At 36.8% G+C, this 17736-nt stretch overlaps 1 pseudogene; it reads left to right on the top strand.

The window, feature by feature from the left end:
* Positions 1 to 841: 841 nt before the first annotated feature.
* Positions 842 to 7441, top strand: LOC149218695 (caffeic acid 3-O-methyltransferase-like; annotated as a pseudogene).
* The last annotated feature ends 10295 nt before the right edge of the window (positions 7442 to 17736 follow it).

Consider the following 17736-nt stretch of genomic DNA (forward strand, 5'->3'; position numbering starts at 1 on the left):
TTTTCGCCATTTGTTAATCTCCCTTTTCATGACAAATATTAAACACCATGCACTAAACTAATGATTGGTTCATTGTATATACTTCATGTCCATTAGATGAGAATACAATGATATTCGATGAACAATATAAAAAGCAATGAGTCATTCCTTGACTTATTGCATTGTGCTTAATAAATCACATTCCTTTCAAATGATGAACATAAACACCAGTATTGAGGAATGGGGGTGAGGAAAAATAGTAAGCACCATGCATTAAGTTAATGATTGGTTTAGTACTTTTATATGTTGTACATTGAAAGAGAATAAAGTGATATCCAATGAACAAGATGTAAACCCATTAAATCAGTGGTTGGCTTAGTGAGAGATGCTTAATATGTAAAGTCAATGAGCTAATATTTAAGTTAATGCATGGTGTTTAATATTTTATATGAACAAAGACCAATCCAGAGCATGGCGGGTCATATATATATATATATATATATATATATATATATATATATATATATATATATATATATATATATATATATATATATATATATAACAAATGTTTTATGATTCTTATAGATTCTTAGTCTTTGATGAGTAGTTAGGAAATGCTAAACTTATATTAATTGTGGATTTTAAAAATATCCCAAAATCTAATAGTCCATATTGGTCAAATTCCAAGATATTCATAAGATCTTTAATCTCCACCCCTTTGTTTCCCATAAATATCCATCAACGCAAAGGAGGGTAATTTGTTGACCGAGTGATAAAAGCCTCATTCCCCAAATATTTGCATTATTGCAATTTTCTGCTCGTCCTCACAGAAGTTCAGTCGTAAACCCATAGATTCAAAATGGGATCGGCTTTTGAAAACTCAGAGAAGAATTCAAAGATTGTAAATGGAAATGGATTGAATGTGCGCAGGGAGCTCGAGCTGAAAATAATTAATATTATTTTGTATTAATGGAGAAATGGTTACATAAGTTGTAACGTATCTCCTTAGTTTAGGATTTGTTCCTAGAGTTTAGGAGTTTGTTTGCAACTACCTGTTTCTAGTGATGTACTTAATGATGTAATCTTTCATTCATGAAGAGTAGAGTGCACGGAGAGATTTCTCTTTGTATGAGTGCAGTCTCCAGGTGCAGTACTCACCTGTGAGTTGCAACTCCTTTTTTTAATTCAAATCTGACTTTTATCTTGTTATCAGAGCACAGAGTAGGGATAGCCTTAATTATTTTTTTTTAGGATGCATCATTGATTACAGAACTGTAGTGGCACATTTGTAGAATCAGGTGGACTGCAGTAACACATGGAGCATAGGTCTCAGATGACTGATCATCTATGAGCGCAAGAAAGTGTTGGTGCGGTTTTGACGCGAACAGTCGCACCATTTTTGAGTGGAAAGAAGAGCTGGTGTGGGTTTTTAAGGAACAATCGCGCCACTTGGTGCGGTTTAAGGGAGATAAGCACACCAGCGCACCAGAAAGTACAATTGGCGCAGAAAATCAAGGATTAATCGCGCCAATTTCGTACCTCGCATCAATTTTGTTTCTGGCGCGGGCATTTCGTTGTCGAAGGAGCGCCAACCTCTTTCTCTTTGAAAAATCTGCAATTTTTGCAAATTGGAGTTGCCCGGTGATGGCACTTTGAATTTTCGGATTTGTTTGGTGGCAGTAGATCAGAGTAGCCTGGTGGTGGCGTATTGGAGTTCCTGATCTACTCGTTGGTAGCAAATCAGACTTGCCCGATGGTGGCACGTTGAAGTTCTTGATCTACTCGGTGGTAGCAGATCAGACTTGCCCGATGGTGGCGCATTGGAGTTCCAGATATGTTCGGTGGCAGCAGAACGGATTTGCTCGGTGGTGGCGCATTGGAGTTCCGGATATGTTCGGTGGCAGTAGATCGGACTTGCCCGATGGTGGCGCATTGAAGGTACAATAATTTTTTTTTATTTTTTTTTCCAGCAAAACAGAGGTTCGGATCTGGTATAAGTCAATATGAATAACAGTTTAGAATCGTATCTCCACGAGTCTGGCAAACTCGATGGATCAAATTTCAACAACTGGAAATTCAAGATGCAGACTTTACTTGAAAGTGCAAATGCGTGGTCGATCGTGACAGGAAATGAGCTGAGATTGGGATCAGCCACACAAGAACAAGATTGGGATAAAAGGGAGACAAAAGCAAAGGTCATATTGAAGATGTCCGTTAAGGACAATGTTATCCCACATATTAGAGACTGTAAATCGGTCACTGACATTTGGATGACCATTAAAAACCTATACCAGACGCAGAATTCAAATCGTGTCTTGTCACTCAAAGGCAAGCTATTTGCATTTAAGATGGAAGAGAACGAATTCGCTGCTGCATTCATTGCGAGAGTCAAAGACCTAAAGGACAGATTGGGAGATATTAGAGAGAAAGTTTCCGTTTCAGATCTGGTCACGATCACGTTGAATGGAATGATTGATGATTACCAGACATTTATCATAGGTATGTCAGCAAGGGAGAAAACCCCTTCATTTGAAGAGATGATAGGGATTTTGATACAAGAAGAAGAGCGATGACAAAATTTGAAATCTCGGAGCAATGACCTTGCTCTGATGGAAAAAAGGAGACAGTTTAAATGGAAGTAGCATCAGCAACCGCAACAACAACAGCAGAGAGGAGCCAACGCATTTCAGAAGAGACCGTTTAAAGGTATGTCTGTTAATAATTTTCCCATCAAGAAATGTTTTTACTGTGGAAAACCTGGACATGAGATTAGAGATTTTTATGAGAGGCAGGCAGACAAAGGAAGAAACAAACAGAGAAAACATAAGGGTTACTTCGTTAAGGAAGAGGAGGATCATAGCCATGAACTTCGACTATTTATAGTCGATTGTGCTCTTTCAGCTTCATAGGAAGATGAGGACGACATATGGTATGTTGACTCCGGTGCATCCTCACATATGACTGGTAAGAAGGATTGGTTTGAATTTATTGAAGAAAATTCATGTGGGTCGAAAGTCTATTTAGGAGATGATAGTGGACATGAGATCAAAGGATATGGTGACATTCCTATAAAATTACCTAGCGGAGACATTAGAAACCTTAAAAATGTATTGTATTTTCCAGGAATTAAGAAAAATTTGGTCTCTGTCTCAATGATTACTGATCAGGACATGTAAGTTCAATTCTTTAAGACTAACTGTGTCATTAAGGATATCTAGATGGAAACAATTCCAACAGGAGTGCGTGTGGGGAATTTGTACAAACTAGATGTGAAGAGTATGCCACAACAAGCAATGATTGCAGTTGGATCGACAGCCGAAAATCTCTGGCATCAGAGATTCGACCATATTAATCTGTAAGACCTCATTCCACTTCAGAGACAAGGTATGGTCGATGGACTCCCTGTTTTCCATAATGTTAAGCTGGATTGTGATGGATTTGCATTAGGGAAAATGCATAGAGAAGAGTTCCCTTTGCATGTTAATAGAAAGGAAAGAGACATTTTAGAACTAGTGCATACAGACATCTGTGGACCCAGGCAAACCAAGTCATTAGGAGGAGCATATTAATTTCTCTTATTTACAAATGATTGCACTAGATTTTCATGGGTATACTTTCTGAGTAAAAAGAGTCAAGCTTTTCAATATTTTAAAGAGTTTAAATCCATGGTAGAAAACCAGACAGGAAAAATGATAAACAGTCTCCGCTCAGATCAAGGGGGAGAATACAAGTTGGGAGATTTCATGGATTTCTGCAAGCATCATGGGATTGTGCAACAGTTTACAGTGCCTCACACTCCACAGCAGAATGGAGTGGCAGAACAAAAGAACATAACTCTTGTGGAGTGCGCAAGGAGCATGCTTCAAGGTAAGGGTCTATCAAATGGTCTTTGGGCAGAAGCTATCAACACTGCTGTATATTTAAAGAATATGAGTCCTACTAGATGTTTAGGCTTCAAAACCCCTTTTGAAGCATTATTTGGGTCAAAAGCTTATGCTCATATACCTAAGGCAGATAGGAAGAAGTTATATCATAAAGCCCTGAAATGTATATTTGTTGGATATGGCATTTAGTTCAAGGCATACAAGTTATTTAATCCTATGACTCACAAGGTTTTTGCAAGAAGAGATGTCATATTTCATGAACAGGTTGAAGAAGGAAAGAATGACTCTAACAGTGATTGGCACATTCCATTGCTATTGGAAGAAAACAGTGAGGAAGATGAAGAACAGGAGGAGAAACAAGAAGAAGAAGTAACAAACAATGTAATCAATGAAGATGCAAGCTCGGAAAAGGTTGAAATTGAGGTAAGTCCCCTACCAAGGAGATCAGGTAGGAAGACTCGATTATCTTCTAAATTGAAAGGATATGCTTTAATGTCAAAGATTTTAAACATTGTAGAACCTGCAAATTATGAGGAAGCAAGTAAATCTGATGCATGGAGGGCTGCAATGTATGAGGAAATAGAGTCAATAAACAGAAACCATACTTGGGATTTGGTCGAATTTCCTGAAGTTAAAAACCCCATGGGATGTAAATGGCTATATAAACCAAAAATAAATGCAGATGGGAGTATAGAGAAACTTAAAGCTAGACTGGTAGCAAAGGGTTACTCACAACAAGAGGGAATAGATTTCGATGACACCTTTGCTCCTGTAGTCAAATTAAACACCATTAGAATGCTAATTTCCTTAGCAACAAAACACAAATGGCAACTACACCAACTAGATGTTAAGTCTGCATTCCTGAATGGTGACTTGAAAGAAGAAATCTATTTAGTACAGCCTCAAGGTTTTGTGAAAAAGGGACAGGAACATCTTGTGTGTAAATTGAAAAAGGCACTTTATGGTTTAAAATAGGCACCCAAGTCGTGGCATGAGAAAATTGACTCATTTTTTGTTCAGCATGGCTTTCATAGGAGCTTGAATTATCCAAATCTGTATACCAAGTTTAATAAACAGAGGCAAATTATTTTGATTTCTTTGTATGTAGATGATATGATCATAACAGGGAATGCTAACAATCTGATCAAAGAAATCAAACAGCAGATGTCACAAGTGTTTGAGATGAAAGATCTTGGAAACCTTCATTATTGTTTGGGATTGGAGGTATGGAGAGACTCTGGACAAACTTTTCTTACTCAAGGGAAGTATGCCAGAAGCTTGTTGGAAAGGTTCAAAATGGAGCAGTGCAGATCAGTAGCAACACGATTACAACATAATTTAAAGTTGAGCAGTGACGATGGCACTAAATAGGTGGATGCCACTATGTACAGACATCTAGTTGGCAGTTTGATATATCTGACTACAACTAGACCAGATTTGGCATATTCTGTTAGTGTGTTTAGCTAGTTCATGTCAAAACCACTCGAAAGTCACTGGGTCACAGCAAAAAGTGTGTTGAGGTATCTTAGTGGTACTAGTAATTATGGCATTTTGTACACTGACACTTTTGATGTTCTTCTAGCAGGTTTTTTAGATTCCGATTGGGCAAGTAACTTGGATGATCAAAGATCTATCATAGGTTACGCATCTAGCATTGGATCCGGGGTCATAGCATGGAGCAGCAAAAAGCAGCACACTGTAGCTCTATCTTCATGTGAAGCTGAGTACCAAGCATTGTGTGCATCCACATGTGAAGCTATCTGGTTGAGAAGACTTCTCAATGATGTAGGAGAAGAGCAGAAAGAATCAACTATTATCAAAACCGACAACCAGAGTACCATCAAGCTTGAAAACAATCCAGTCTTTCATAAAAATACCAAGCATATGGACACTTAGTTTCATTTTGTTCGAGAGAAAATACAGTCAAAAGAAATATGTGTGGAATATTGTAAAACTTGTGATAACATGGTTGATATTTTTACTAAGCGTCTTGGGTGTGTAAAGTTTGAATTGTTTAGAGGGATGCTAGGAGTTCAGGATAATCCTTTATCCATTAAGGGGGGGAGTTGAAAATAATTAATATTATTTTGTATTAATGGAGAAATGGTTACATAAGTTGTAACGTATCTCCTTAGTTTAGGATTTGTTCCTAGAGTTTAGGAGTTTATTTGCAACTACCTGATTTCTAGTGATGTACTTAATGATGTAATCTTTCATTCATGAAGAGTAGAGTGCACAGAGATATTTCTCTTTGTATGAGTGTAGTCTCCAGGTGCAATACTCACCTGTGAGCTGCAACTCCTTCGTTTTTTAATTCAAATCTGAATTTTATCTGCTCGGAAATTCCTCATGCCTTCCAATGGCGATGAAAGCAGTCGTCGAACTCGATGTTCTTCAAATGATAGCAAACGCCGGCAATGGCGTCCAACTCTCGCCCACACAAATGGTTGCCCAAATTCCGATGACGAATCCCGACGCTGCCATTACTCTTGATCGGATCCTCAAAGTGCTAGCCAATCATTCGTTTCTGAGCTGCTCTGTGACAATGACAAAGAACGGAAAGGTCGAAAGGTTCTATGGTCTCACTCCTCTATGCAAATATCTTGTTAATAACGAGGATGGAGTCTCTCTGGCTCCATTTTTCTTGATGAATCAAGATGAGGCGTTAATGGAGTCCTGGTATTATCTCAAGGACACTGTGATTGAAGGCTCCTAGCCATTCACCAAAGGCCGTGGAATGAATGCGTTCGAGTACCGGGCCATCGACCAGAGATTCAACAGCCTTTTCAACAGGGCTATGTCTGAAAATTCTACCATGTTGATGAACAAGATTCTGGATACCTACGAGGGTTTTACGGAGATTCAGGAATTGGTGGTTGTGGGAGGAGGAGTTGGGTCGACTCTAAATCTCATAGTGTCTAGCTATCCCCACATCACAGGAATCAACTTTGACATGCCCCAAGTGGTGGACAATGCTCCTCACTATCCAGGTAAAGCCAAATCCCCATTTTTCAACCATTGAAAAAAATTAGAATGCAATATCTGTGTAGGTGACCGATTCTAAATATGGTTAATGTGTGTTTGTTCAGATGTGAAACATGTGGGTGGAGACATGTTCGATAGCGTACCAAGTGGCCAAGCTATTTTTATGAAGGTATGGCAATGGGTTTCTGTTAGTGGGTACTTGGTAGTTTCATATGAAAGTTGAAATTTGACTTGGGATTGGATCGATGGACAAAAAACTCACTATATCTATCAATGTTGTTTGATTTTTGTGGATTCTGCATGATTGCAATGACGATGGCTGCGTAAAACTTTTGAAGAACTGTCACAAGGCATTGCCAGAGAAGGGGAAGGTGATTGTGGTAGATAGCATCCTCCCAGTGGCTGCAGAGACGTCTCCCTATGCTCGACACACATTTCATTTAGATTTGATGATGTTGGCATAGGGTCCAAGGGGTAAGGAGCGGAATGAGCAAGAATTCCAAGAGTTGGGCCATGCATCAGGATTCGAAGGAGGTGTTAAGCCCATATGCTGTGTAAATGGAATGTGGGCAATGGAATTCCACAAGTAACTTTGAGTGGATGTCAGTTGGATTATCTTCATTAGTAAAGCAATTGCTTCAATAAGATACATATCAATCAATGTGATAGTTAAGTCTCGACTATGGTTTACTAGGTTGTGTAACGTGGGGTTGGCTGATCGGGATAGTTATTTTGGTTTTCAAAATGCAGAATAGTTTAAAGACACATTTCTGGAAAAAACATTATACATTCACAAATATTATAGGTAAAATATTATATATTTTCAAATATTATATGCAAAAGGTTGTGTCTGAAGTATGTCTTAAAATTATTTTTGCTTGGCTAAGAGCCAGTTTTCCTTGAATTTAAGGAAACAGGTTAACGGCCCAAGACCCAGAGGCATCTAGAAGGAGTGAAAGCCTACCCCCTTAAGGACCACCAGTGGGTTATTCCACTGGATGGTTTTCCTTGAACAAGGGTGATGAGTCACCCTGCATTGCTAGAGATAGTTGTCTTCATTGCTGGTTTGACAACTGAGTTATGATAGGCTTTCCCACCTCTTAAAAATCATATACACATTTAAGGGTATACTAAAAATGTATAGCTATGTTTACATTTAAGGGTATAGTAGAGAATTCTAAAGTAAGTTAACACACACACACACACACACACAGATATATATATATATATATATATATATATCAAATTATTTAATATGTTAAATATTAAGTATTATGTTGCAATTTAATGATTGATTTATTATTTTTCCATTTTATTTATTAAACGAAAATAATGTGTTATTTAATGAGTAAAATGGAAAGATAGTGAGACAATTATTGACTTATTACATAGTGCTAAGATTATCTTTTGCTATAAGAAATAGCCCCGGTGAATGAATAAAATACTACAAAATAATGTAAATCATCCTTTATATATATATATATATATATATATATATATATATATATATATTGTGGTGGTTGTGGTGAATACTTGTTATCTTCCCCCAAGTTCAAATCCCCTCAAGTGACATGATGAGCATTGTTAGAATGGCTTAGCACATATAAATATTGTTGTATTGGCTTAGTGCCTTGTGAACACCTATGCATATTGTTGTATTGGATTCATGCTTTTTGAACTCTTAAATAAACTTGTGGGCTACTCTGCTACTAGCAACCTTACTCTAGCTCTCTCAAACTGAAATAAATAAATAAATAAATATATCTATATATATATATATATATATATATATAAAGGTTATTAATGCATATAATATATTGAATTTGATCTAAAATCAAGTATGTTTAAATTTAATGTTAGATAATCACTATTCATACATTAAATTAACAAGTCAACTTGTCTCTAGAATATTTTGAATGATTTAAGGCATAGAAACTCTTCAATTAAAGGTGGTGATAATGATGATGAGGAGCTCTATTACTATATTATTTTTTTAATAATTTAATAATTATATAATTTGTGATTTTAGACTTGTGTGATCCATATTTGGAATAATCACATCATGATTTTTTTAATCAACGTTTCAAACCAACTATTGTGGTTCACCCCGAGGACAAGGATGAACTACAATAGTTGGTTTGAAACGTTAATTAAAAAAATCATGATGTGATTATTTTGAAATACATTTCTACAATTATATAATTTTTAAACATTTAATTTTGTATGTTTGAATATTGTATAATTATTTTACTATAGTTATTTGGGTTTTATCTAGAATAAAACAGAGAGTTTTCATTATATATTTATCTAATTCAAAGGGTGATTTGTGAAAGGAAAGTTGGAGTTATGAATATTAATGTTGTCTTCTTATTTTATTATAGTCATTTGAATTTTATCTAGTATGAATAGGAGTTTGCATTATACATTCATCATAGTTCAAAGATGAACATAATACATGAGGGTGAATTGTGAAAGAAAAGTTAGAGTTGTCAATAAGAATATTGCCTCTTCATTTTATTATAGTCGTCTATATTCTATTTGGTATAAAAAGGAAGAGTTTTCATTGTACATTTATCATAATTTAAAAATAAACTCAACATATGAGGGTGAATTATGGAAAGAAAGTTGGAGTTATGAATAGTAATATTATTGAGTCATTTGGGTTCTACTTACTATGAAAGGGAAAGTTAGGGGTGGCAGAGGGGGACGGGTACTCTATGACACTTAGGAGGACAAAGTGTTCAGGTACTCATGGGGCCTTAGTCATATGACAAATAATAAAACAAAGATATATGGTCTCTGCTAAGGACTTTTGTTAGCCAATGATCATCAAGTGGACACACGTATGGTAATGGGAGATTATCTCCTAATCTTGTATCATTCGATCAAAGGTTCCCTTCTAAAGGAGAAATCGTATGGAAAACATCATAAAACGAATTAGGAAATTTGTGAAAGGTATCTCATCCAAAGCATATTTCCATACCCTGAGATTCCAACAAAGAAGTAGACAAGTATGCTAACGAGGAGTGTAAATTAAAGATATGTGAATTAAATATTAATGGCTAAATTAGCCCTAAGATAATTCCTTAATGGGAGTTGATGTCTAGCACTCTCACAACTGTTAATTGCCCAAACTTAAATGAACCTCTCAGGGACAACAAAATTTTTATAGTTATGAAATATTTTATAATCAATTAATAGTATTATGTGTTGTAAATTGTGTTTTGTTGAGGTAGTTTTGTATGCTATTCACCTACAAAACCTCTTTTTTGGTTGCTTGGATATATTTTCCTCAAGAAAATCATGTATTCCTATTGACAAGGAGAAAACAATTGGAGAAAATTTGACCGAATACAATTATATGATACAAAAACTCTTTTTAATTAAAAAGTAAAAGAAAGAAGAGAAAAGAGTATAATAGGGAAAATTTTCATTTTACATTTATTTAAATAAAAGATGGAAACAAGACAATAAATACTAAAAGGAGGAAACTATGAATTATAAGTAAAATACATAAAAAGATATATGAAAGAAAATAAGATGAAAAGAATGCATAAATACTAAATGGAAAATTGAAATTATGAATTATAGGTAAAATACATAAAAAGATTTATGAAAGAAAACAAAAAAATTTCACATTTATAATTCATTTTATATAATATTTTTTATATTATAAATATATAAAAAGTTACCATATTCACTGATTTCACATTCTTAATGTTATAAGTGGTTTAAAATATTGTTATAATACAAATGTTATTGGCTAAAGAAATATAATAATATAAAGTAAGAAAATGTGAAGACCTAAAATAAGAAATATAATAATATAAAGTAAGAAAATGTGAAGACCTAAAATAATTTAGGTTAAGATTGATGAATGAGAGATTCAAAAGGGATTGAAAATGAATATTGGAATTTTTCCATTTTGTTTAAAAAATATATTTTATAATATCAAATTTTTATTTTTTTATTTATATTAGTTATAGTGGATATTTATCATTATATTGTAATCAGTTTATGATCAAAATGTTTTGATCTCTAAATTTTTTGGAACAATTTGTAAAATTTATTAAAGTTTTTGAAAATTACAATATTAAATCAATTTTTTTTTTTCTTTAATAGATCAATACATATAAAATGATAAATTTTATGGAATTTTTAATATATATATATAATATAATACTACCAAATATCTATACTATTAATTAATTTAATATTATCAATAAATACTTACATCAAATCAATTAGGGCAAACATGTTAATTCTAGACATATCTATTTTAAAAGCACTTTGTTAGAATTCTAAATTGATAACATTAGCCATATCTAGGGTGGTTAAGACGGCAAGTTATTAACCTGCCCACGCGAGTTCGACCCACGAGTTACATAATACGTTGTCGTATATTAACGCAACAATTGTAAATATTGGACACTTCCTCCCCACACGAATTCGACCCACGAGTTACATAATACGTTGCCCCACACGAGTTCGACCCACGAGTTACATAATACGTTGCCGTGTATTGACACAACAATTAGACACTTCGTAATATAATGCTTCTTCTAAGAGGTTTACCTCCCCTCATTTAAAAAAAACATTATTCCGCATAGCCCATATAAATATAACGTTGGTTAACTACCATAACCTACTCTATAAAGATGTGTGACGAGCTAAGCATTACCAAAAGTTAAGATGATAATCACATTTATTTAAACATTGAAGCTTCCGGCCTCTAAAGGTTAAGTGTCTTCTCATTTATGTGATTTTTCATCTATGTTGGATGAACTTTCTTGGTAATACTTTTTTTTTTTTGCCGAGCAAGATGTAAGTGGCGGCGGAACAAAACTTGTCTACAACAAGTAACATTTTCTTTAATACTATATGAAATAATTATTCTTTAATACTATATGAAAGTTTGATATCGATATTAACATGTATGGTGATTGTACCTATTCACTTACATATATAGGAGAGGGGATATTTGTTTTTTTCCCATAACTCAATAGATTGAGATAATTAATTAAATATATTTAATTTAATTGTTTTTAACCTATTGAAAATTTCTGTATATTTCTTATATATTTTTTTTGTAACGTATTGAAAATTTCTGTATATTTCTTATATATTTTTTTTTGTTAAAAGCGATGTAATGTGGTAAATATATTTCTCGTTAAAAGAGATGTAATGTACGGTCAAATTTACATGCTTGTGGTCTTAGTAATTTATATATTCAATTTTCCTAATAATGTCTTTTCTAATTATATTTAAGAAGAAAAAAAATTTAATATATGATTACAATTTCAAATATTTTATTTTAAATTTAACAATCAAAAATCAATTTTGAATTTTGTAAATTGATTTATATTAATAAAATATAGATTAATTAAAATTTGATACATAATTTTTTTTTTTTATTTAACAGAATCAAAAACCAATTAAATCAATTTCTGTTAATAAAAATTATAAATTAACGAAATTTATTAATTTTATTTTATAATGAAACATGAGAAATTCACCTTAAAATTATATTATATTTCTCTTTATATGTTTTAAAAATTAATTAAATTATACATTACATAAGTTTCATAAAAAAGAAAATTTTTAATTTCATAATAAAGTAATTCATAAATTTGGAGTCAACTTTTTATAAAAATTATATTTGAAATATTTAAAAAATATTAATTATAATATGCTTTAAATAAGTTTCATAATAATATTGAGATGAGAATGGCGTAACCCTAGTTGCACCATGGGTGGTGCCTCTACCATGGCGGTTCTGACCCTGCTGCCTGACAGCTGACGGTCTGGTTTGGCTGGTCCACAGGCATCGGAACGGCACCGTCGCACCTCCAGTAACGTTTTTTTCTTGGGCACAGCTTCGGTGGAATACCCGTTTTCCCAACAACAATTTCCACGATCACGGGTGGCACCTAGCATGGAGGGGGTAGATAAAACAACGGTCCCTCACTTCCTCGAGGTCAACAGGACTTCGCATCGTGTCATGTCGCTCTTGGGCCATTCTGCTGCACCTCGGCAACCGCTGTCATCCTCATGCTCTGCTCTTGGTCGAACTCCTTCATCAGCTGCCCATACCTCCACTGTACGCCTTGAAGACGACCCTGGGCTGGATTGCCCCCCACTCTCCCCTGCGACCCTGAATCTGCTTGGTTCCTGCTTGCAAGCATCACCATCCTTTGACGCGTCACTCCCTCAGTTACCTCTTGTCTCCACCCTGCCTGACTTCGCACCCATCTCTGGTTCGTTACCTGAAACCCTTCCCCCAAACCCTCACCCCCCTGGAAGCTCATCAAACCCTACTGTCCCTAACCCTAACCCTAACACTCCCATACGCTCCGGCTGCTTTAGCTCCCCTACACCCACCCCCAAATCCACCCCTCCACCCCACAGATAGTAAACCAAGGGATCTGTGGATTACTGAAGGATTTCCCGACGGCCAGGCGCTCAGACAAGCAAAAAAAGGGCAGGTGCCTTAGGGCTGGAGACAAAGACATTAAGCTCGCCCTGGGAGAGGACCTAATGATGGGTGAAGTGGACAACACCGCCAAGAAGGTTTTGGTTGGGCGCATCCGAGGGAGGAATTACTCTATAGAACGGTTGTGACTCTGGACTAAGGAAATCTGGGGCTCCCTCCTCAAAGAACTTCCCATCATCCATGTTCTAGCAAAGGGCTAGTTTGCCCTTCGATTCCACTGGGAGGAATACACAGACTGGATCCTCTCTAGATTTTGGCATATAGAGTTAGCGCCAGTATTGCTGAAGCATTGGGATCCCTTGTTCGATCCTGAGAGAGAACATCTAGGGGCAGGTCCTATATGGGTTTGGCTGTCGGGTCTCCCTCTGCAATACTGGACCCCCACGATATTCAAGAGAATTGGGGATGCCTTGGGTACCTACCTGGATCATGATCAATCCTTTGAATCAACAAGGATCATGACCATGGCCCGAATATTGGTGCATCTGGATACTAGAGCCGGGCTGGAGGAGAAGATTACCCTACTCTGGAGACATTTCGCTCGCAGGCAAAACTTGGACTACGAGGGGGTGCCTTTCCAGTGTCGACGCTATCATAAGGTCGGACACCTATACAAGGATTGCCCCCTGCTCATGAATTTAGTCTCGGCTGCAATGGGTCCGTGCATAGGCATTTAGAAGAGCCGATGGTGGATGTGTAACCCCCAGATCCAGATCGTACAAAGGAAGATGCTGGGAACACTGTCCAAACCTCCAGTGCCTCCCAGATGTCGCTTCCATCTCCTCGTAAGACCAAATCCAGATTTGCGGCGGAAACCACTTCGTCTTCGGGGAATGCAGTGGAGCTACGGACAGGTTATCAAAAGAGGCAACGAATCATCCTCGAGGAGAATGGTTAATCAGAGAACACACTCAGTCACAGGTCTACCAGTACTACCGTATATAGACCAAGTTTTGCAGAGGGCAGATGAGCCCTAGTTACAGTCTTTTTGTTATATTTTTGCACAACTATCTGCATATGTAAATATATAAGTATTTGAACATCTATCAGCCTACCTGAACAAGGGTTTTTTGTAAATTTTGATAAAGGTTTCTACAAACTCTATATTACTGACCAAGGTCAACTTTATGAGAAATTCTTCGACGTAAATCACATGATATTTCATTTGTCGACGCATTTCGAACCAACCAGTGTGGTTCATCATTAGGACAAGTTGAAGAATCAGATCTAGATTACATGTTAAATAGTCAGAGCAGAACATCCAACGACTATATTTTTGACCAGACAACGTCTATATTGACCAGCTAATTGTTGTTGGGAAAAGTATCCAATTCGGAATGCCCCTATCCCACTCTAAGGTGTGATAGTGCCTTAGCAACAAACAAGGAAAACTATCTGAGTATTCTTCTTTATAAAATGTAAATAGAGAAAGAAGGATGTAACTAATCGGTGTCTTCCGCTAGTTTGTCGATCCAATCACTCTCTCTTTTGTTCACTTCCCGCTGCCTGCTCTTTCACTGGTCCAGCTTCACCCAGTTCCTGCAAGATCACAAGAGAGGAAAACTACACAAAAGACATGGATTTACATTCATAACTAGTTTAGGATCAGATATAAACTAAATATGCAAATATAACAAAACATCATTGAAATACAAGCATATAGGAGAAACTCAAATAGCTTTATTGATATGATAACAAAGTCCAAGAGGAGATACAACCAAATGAGTCCCGATCCAGCATCTACCTCCCAGCAAAGGAATCCCTTCCTCTCCTCCAACAAAGCATAAATCACCTAATGTACTAATCTCAATCTCAAACCAACAGCAATTCTCTGCAAAGTACAAAATTCCAACCTCCTGAACCTCTGGGTGAGAGATCCATATATAGATGTGAGCAGAGAGGATGAGTCAGCTTATGTTTTGACTTGTGGCTTCTCTCTGTCAGTTCTTGCTTCCACTTGGAGGTTGAGAACCTCTTACTCATCACTAGTCGAATTCATTGAGGCAAGTGTCATTGGAGAAGATTCTGGAAGCTTCCAGGGTCTTTCTACCTCGTTGAATGAGCTTGACATTTGTCATTTCCCACTCAGCGCACCCTGGTAGTGCTTCCACCTGCGTTGCAGTGCACCTAGCCAGTGTAGCCTCTGCATTTCAACGCAGGCAGCTAGTGGAGCCTCTGAATTGATCCCGATTTGACTAGTTTTGGGCAGTTTCTGGTGGAGAACTTCTGGGAGAAGCTGTCATTGGTTGACCTTGTTCCTTTAGGGGCAGGAACAACTCTTTTAGGGACTTTGGATCCCTTGGATTATGGACATTTCATGCTCAATGTTGTAAGGCACAAAAATGTCTATAACAGTTGCCCCCTAAAGTATGAGGTCGTTTATCGGGTGAAATGCTTTATTAGGAGGATCCGAAGTTCTTCCAATGCTGGGAGGAGACCTGTAATAAGATACAATACAATACATTATTTTTCATACTGCTTTCATGATCTAGCTGAGGCGGGCATTCCCATGCTCAGCTTTATAAATTCATTTTTCTGTACATAGAACAGACAATCGTCTGATGGTAGACTGATGATTTTGATGAAATCATCATCCTTTTGGTAGGATGATTATCTGCTGCAATGCTGTACATGTCAATGTCTTTATTTTTCCTGAATATATATCACAGCCCGGATGGATGAAACTAGATCCGGGGTCTTCAATCTCGTCCGATCTTCACTCTAAGTACAAGTCAATCCATGTGAGAAATGTTCTGAAGTCGAACATGGAAATACATCGCTTGATTACCAGTCAATGATGTAAACTGTTAACAAGCGCGAGAGGAATCACCGATAATGATAATGACCCTCAAGGTACTGCAGTACAATTCACGTGGTGTGAATAAAGGACTTAGCGTCGAACACCACGCAAAATCTTTCGGTCGAAGGTCATTGATGTATACTTGTCGCCGGAAGTGAGAAACTTGCCATTGAGGCATGCAAGCTTCAAAGTACTGAAGGGGGTGTTCCTAGATCAACTTCTTGGATAATGAGCTGATGTCGACAAGAAGCGATCCGTCAAAGGAGGGCCTTAATGTATCCCACATCAGTGACACGGAACGGAGCAAATGATTTTGATGGAGGTGAAAACGATCTGATGATATATGGTTCAGGGTGGCGGTCATGAAAGGATGAAGGATAATGTATGGTAGTGGATGGGACACGGTTGACTTCTCTGGACGACTTCTCTTGAACATATCGGCGACACTTGTGTGATGGATCGGTAGCATTTACCCCAAAGGTGGATGGTATGGCGAGACCATGGCGATGTGACCGGTGAATGAAACAACTCAACCCGACTCAGGCACGGAGTGGAAGTGTCATGTTCAAGAGCGACTTGCTACCAATAAAAGTTCTTTGAGTTTCTTCCCAATTTTCCCCAGTCATTTCTGACCAGTACCTCTTTATTTTTGTCAAGCTTGAGGAGGATAACATATGCTTGTTCTATAATTTGCCCTTCGGGCAAACCCATCGCTATGTTTTAACGAGCCTAGCGATAGTGAAACTCGTTCTCGTCTAAAGACAAGTTTGTCGCTATTAATGTTTTTTAACGAGTCTAACGACAAAGATAACTCGGTCCTTTTCATTTTTAGAGAGTCTGAAAAGGTACGTAAAGATAACTCCGGAAGTCCTTTTTCGTCATCTAATCCCTTAAGTCCGAAAAAGTATAAAACAATACAGAAGGGATGAGTTTTCGATAGTTTTAACGAGCCGAACAAAATAAGCGCTCGATATTTTTGTGCAATAATCCCTCAGGTCCAAAAAGATTAAAATTTAGAGGAGGGATAGCACTTCCGGTAGCTTTAACGAGCTGGAAGGCCAAAACTCGGCAATCTTTTCATATTTTACGAGTCAGATGAAAAGAGCTTAAAGAAGACTCGTCTTTTGAGGAACGAGTGATGAAACGGGTTAGCAGCTGATTCCAGGTAAGGGTTGGAATCTTCCAATCATGGCATTGTCACAAGGATGGCTAGTGAAATCACTCTTCGCAGCTGTTCCTCGAAATGGGTAAACAATCAAATGGAGGTGAATGATCGGCCAATGGAAAAGTGGAGGTGATGGTGCAAACACGACCAAGGCTTTAATGGCTGATAAATTTACATTCGCAGTGGTTATTTACTGGAGGATAGTTCATTTTTTAACGAGCTTAAACGCGGATTGAAACACTTGCTCGATCTTATGTTTATTTTTTAACGAGCATGAACTATGTGCTAAAACTGCTCGATGATAAGTTTGCATGCCCCCAGCATAATAACGCAAATTGAGGTGCATGCCCCCCAAGCTTCATTACATTCAACTCGGTGGTTGGAATGAAGGTTTACCTTTGATATTTGAAAAGGGGATTTCTTTCAT

Source organism: Pinus tabuliformis, chromosome Q (assembly GCF_031772625.1).
Source record: "Pinus tabuliformis cultivar Carrire ecotype Pingquan chromosome Q, CPIR1, whole genome shotgun sequence".
In the NCBI taxonomy this organism is placed as follows: Eukaryota; Viridiplantae; Streptophyta; class Pinopsida; order Pinales; family Pinaceae; genus Pinus; species Pinus tabuliformis.